Genomic DNA, 5,700 nt, shown 5'->3' on the forward strand with positions numbered 1-5,700 from the left:
CTTCTTCCCCAGCGGAGTCACCAAAAAGTGTGTTGGTCTTTGTAAAAAATCCTGGCATATTATTCGAGAAGACATCTATAAGTTTTGTTTTGATTTCTATAACCACAGAGCAGATCTCAAGAGTCTTAACTCCTCATTCATCACCTTTGGTGCCAAAAAAAGATAACCCAGAGTTGATCAATGATTTCAGGCCTATGTCCCTTCTGGACACTTCTATGAAGATCATTACCAAGACACTGGCTAATAGATTGGAAAAGGTTGTCCTCAAACTCATCCACACAAACAAGTATGGCTTCATCAAGGACAAATCTATCCAAGACTGGTTAGGCTGGGCCTTTGAATACCTACATCAATGTCACCATTCCAAGAAGGAAATCATAGTTCTTAAACTAGATTTCAAAAAAGCTTTTTATCTAGTGGAACATAGTGCTATCATCAAAGTCTTTGAGGCCAAAGGTTTTTCCAGTAAATGGATTATTTGGACCAAAGAGATTGTTAGCACGGATACTTCTTCTGTCCTCTCGAATGGTGTTCCTGGTAAAGATTTGTAGTGCAAGCGTGGTGTCAGACAAGGTGATCAATTGTCAACCCTACTCTTTGTCCTGGCTACTAATCTCCTACAAAGTGTAATTAACAGTGCTTACAATCAAGGTATTTTATCCACCCGTTTCCCCAAAGTCAGGATACGTACTCCTTTTCCCATTATTTAGTATGTGGATGATACTCTCCTAATTATGAAAGGGAAAGATACACATATTCTCTGCCTGAAAGGGATCCTTCATACTTTTACCGAATCCACTGGTTTGAAAGTGAACTTCCAGAAGTCTTGCCTAGTTCCTATCAACATAAGTGACGCATGGCAACTTACCTGGACAGTGTTTTTTGTTGTACTATTGGACGTTATCCCTTCACATATTTTGGCCTACCTTTGGCCACCACCAAGCCACACGTCAGAGATTTTGCACCTCTTATCTGCAAAGTGGAGAGAAGACTTTCTTCCAGCTCTCAATTCCTATCCTATGCAGGCTAATTGCAATTGGTTAATTCAGTTATTTCCTCACTTCCAACGTATTATATGTGCTCTCTCAAGCTCCCTATGACTATACGTTTGGAGAGAAAAGGACTTAAATGGAAAGGGCTACAATCTGGCGGCATGGAATCTAGTTATGGAGGCCAAAGATAAAGGAGGGCTTGGTGTTGTAAATTTGACTCTCCAAAATGAAGCCCTCTTGCTCAAGGAACTTGATAAGTTCTATAATAAAAAGGATGTACAATGGGTAAAAGAAATCTTGAATAGATATTATACCAATGGAGTTCGACATTTGAAAGGTGAAAAAGGTTCCAGACATTTTGCATCTCCATTTGAAATATAGAGGAGTGTCTATATGCTCCCCTTCTAAGTGTGACACTGTGAGCTTTTGGGATGATATTCTCCTGGGTGCCATGTTCCCTCAAAAATACCCTATGTTGTATAGCTCTGTGAAGGACCCCTGCAACTCCCTTCATGCAGTGCTCAACTACTCAAACATCATTTATCTCTTCAGGATCCCTATGACCAAACATGCCTTTAATGAACAACGATTGTTGAGGTCTGAGCTCACTGCCTTCTCAAGTTCTCAGCCAACTCTTCTGATAATGACAGCTGGACTTTCGTTTGGGGTCGTCAAGATTACTCAGTAAAAGGTTTCTACCAGCATCATTGTCTAAGCCTAAAGCCTCACAAACTCCTTAGTTGGATTTGGATGTTGAAGTCTATACCAAAGATCAAGTTTTTCACGTGTCTACTCCTAAATGATCGGCTCAACACCAGAAACCTTCTCAGAAGGCGCAACAAATACATGGTAAAAGGTTATAATTGTGCCCTATGTCATGAGAATATTGAGGAGACTTCTATACACCTCTTTTTTGAATGCCCGATAGCGATCTCGAGATGGTTTGCTAATGGAATTCTTTGGGATGATACTGTTAACATCATTCAAAAATTCCTCAGTGCAAAATCTTCCTCTGGTCTCCCCTTCTCCATGGAAACCTTCATGTGGTTGCAGGTTGGTGTATATGGAATGAGAGGACGCTTTTATTATTGAAAAAGGACAATGAATCATTTCATTGAATTAAACTACTGGTTTTTTTCTTTGCAATGCTGTTGCTGGCAAAAACTACAAAAATGGTAAATGTTAGAATAATCACACTAACCACTTCATAAGTACCTCGTATATTGCTAGTGTGTTTATCTTCTCGATGGTGCGACGAGCGTCACTTGTCATTCTGAGTTGCTATATGAAAACCATCTAAGCAGACCTACCAAAGCACTAGAGGGAGGAAGCCCGCGTTGCCGTTACCTAGGGTGTATTATACAATCGTGTACTATGGTTTAATTTGTTTAAGAGAATGTAAGCTTGGGCTCATGATCTTCTAAATGTTGCTTAAAAGAATTATTGTAGGTGATTGTAAATAATTTACACCGGCAGTTTTCGTTACCAAACCGCCAGTGTAAATTACAGTTACACTGGCGGTTCACTTGAGAAAGCTGCAAGTGCAAATATTGTATTTACACTGGTGGTTTTCTTAGAAAACCCCCAGTAAAGATGTATTTGTAGTGCCAGTTTTCTTAGCCTAGCGCCTCTACAAATAAAGTGAAATTGATTTTTTTTTGAATTTTTCAAATGGTCTCGGATGGAGAAATGGTCTGAATGAAAGTTGTAATTTAAAAAGATCTACAACTTTGTAGTTGACTACTTTTTCATTTGAAATTATTTAGGCTAACAAAATTATGCTTGAATTTCTCATATTTGAAATTCAAATTTCTTAAATGACCTTGGATGGAGAAACTACCAATACCAAAGTTGTAGATCTCGAAAAGTTATAAAACTTTGTAGCTGATAACTTTTTCATTTAAATTCATTTATGGTCTCAAATACGTATTTAAAAACCGAATGAAGATAAAATGAGGAGGACAAATATCGTAAATGGACACAAGAGAGCTATGGGTTAGGGGAGGGACGCACGAGGCCTGAGGTCGTGGGTTTGAGCCCCCGCAGCCGTGAAGCGTGCGTTTTTCGCGCGAAAAACTGCGTGACTTGTGACTGCCTAGTGGGGTCTCCCTGGGATTAAATAATATTTTTTGCTATTTTTAGCCCGGTTTGCAATTTCTGATAATTATTTGTACGGGCGGTTCTCAAACTGACGCCTCACTGGCATTTGACATTGGCTCTAGAACCTCCAGTGCTGAACTTCTCTGTACTAGTGCACTAGAGTCCATATCTCTGACTCGCTGCTTTTGCTTTGCTAGCAACTCCACCAGATTGAGGAAAAAGATCCCCTTTCCCTAAAAATTGTGATATAGAAGAGTAGAGTAAAAAAAACTGCTCTAGCAGATCCCCTTTCTCAATCGCTTTTACCTGTATTTTTTCTCTATCCCTCAAATGGAGGGGATCTGGCACAAAATTTTCTCCATCCCTTCTCCCTCCTTTTGTCATTGATGCGTGGGTCCACAAGAGGGGCGAGCACCATCGTCGCGCCGTGCGGGCACTACCGTCCCATGGGCATGCGAGCACGCGGGCGGCCAGGCATGCGGACTGGCTGCCGCCATTACCGCGCCACCGTGCTGGATGCAAGATGGCCACGGCGCCATGCCGGGCAGCCAGGGGTGCGCTGGCCGCTAGGTCAGTGGCCAAGCCCGCGCCACCGCCACACTGAGCGGCTGAACGAGCACGCTCGCCTCCTTGCCGCGATGGAGAGAGAAGAAACAAATAAGAGGAAAAGGAAATGATAGATGACACTGACCTATGGGTCCCATGTAAAAACGGGATGTGTTTTCTCAGTCTGCTGCAGAAGCTCTCCTCTATAGTCTAGAATTGAGTTTTCTCAATCCCTTATACTAACTTTTAAGGTAAAGGGGATCCGGTGGAGTTACTCTAATAGAGATAGAACCATCCCCTCTCGTTTTCCGTTAAGAGAAACAAAAAATGTTGAACAAGTTTAGAAAAATAAACGGGAGCTAAGATCAAGTCAGAAATTAGAGCAGGGATAATGCATCGCTAAGAGCATATATGCAACTTCAACATATAATTATATTCCGGAAATTCACATTTATCTATATATCGTATGAAAGCAAACCCTACTGACTTATAGTACTCACTGAGTTCCTCATGGACAAGGTCTTTGAAGAGAGATCTGAGTTTTACATTTTATATGGAGGCAAGAACTAATTCGTGCTTTATTTGTTATTCTACACATATCTTTTGTATGTAAACTTTATGGCTGTTTCAGGTGTGCTGTGTAACTTGAATATCTGGTGCATATGAAACTTTATGGCTGTTTCAGGTGTGCTGTGTATATCTGGTGCATTATAATTCTCTGATGCGTTATATATCTGGTTCATTGTAATTGTCTGGTGTTGCGTTATATATCTGATGTATCTAGAGCCTTATAGTACTCACTGTCGGGTGTGATACTGAGTCGGCAGTAGCAGTCACAAATTCACTACTGGGTGTGCTACAAAGTCGGCACTGATGTCATGCGTGTCAGTGCCGGGTTCAAGCACGAGCCAATAGTGATATATTAAGTTGCAGTGCCGGCTTATGCGCCAATACGGCAGTGATACTCCTTATATCACTGCTGGATGTTGCTTTGACCTGGTAGTGTTGTGCCATTATCACTGTCGGGTCGCTCACCCGACGGTGGTAGGCCAGCCCCTCATTGCTGATTAACCTCTGCCGACATAAATTCTGGTAGTGATGAGAGCTTCCAACCCAATAGTGATTATCAGTTCTGGCGTAAATAATGATACTTTTTTGTTTTCAAGGAACCCAAATGCATACTACAGCGTGCATCACCAAACGCATGGTGTAACCAAGCCTTGGTACTGTCCGTATGCATGAGCAGTCGCTAGTCGCTACACATCACAGAGTCGTCTTGCCGGTCATTGCAGCCAAAACAACTAGCTCTCCGTCGTCCCCTCGTCGGTCGCTAGTGCCAGGCCAGGCCAGTTGTTGTGGATCGTCTAGATGGGGCTCGACTGGACATATTTGGTTGCTTTTGAATAGATCAAGGAGAACTCCATGGTGATGGTGATGGAGCCGTCAGTTGTTCCATTTCAGACTTAGGACCCATGAGTGGGCCTGTAGTCTAGCGTGGAGTCGCTCGCCCTTTCTGTTTGCTTGCCCGCATTCTAGACCTCTTCCTTCTTTTCAAATACATATGAATACAGTATTGTTTGGTTGTGTTGACTGACCATCTGGATGCTAACGATATATATGGACAGGCTAATCTGTGTCCAAGCATAAAATAACTTATTCTATAGTCACCTCTATTTACGATAATGTTTATTTGTACGAATTTACGATAAAGTGAATACGTATTTATGATACATGAGTTACGATAACTCATGATGATATTCACCGTAACATTATAGCAAATCACTTAGGAGTGACTTACATCAATCTCTTGAATTAGTATAGTAGTTATCGTAACTCAAAGTGGTTATATAGTAAGTTTTTCTGTGACCAGTTATAGAACGGTACTTATATATATATATATATATATATATATATATATATATATATATATATATATATATATATATATATATATAAAATTTATATTCTATATCCGCGAACAGGGGTTGTGTGCTACGCACACATGCTGTTTTAGGCCGCCCCTCGCGCGCGCCTGTCCCAATGTGGGCTTTTCCTAATTGGG

Source organism: Miscanthus floridulus, chromosome 15, assembly GCF_019320115.1.
Source record: "Miscanthus floridulus cultivar M001 chromosome 15, ASM1932011v1, whole genome shotgun sequence".
Classification (NCBI taxonomy): domain Eukaryota; kingdom Viridiplantae; phylum Streptophyta; class Magnoliopsida; order Poales; family Poaceae; genus Miscanthus; species Miscanthus floridulus.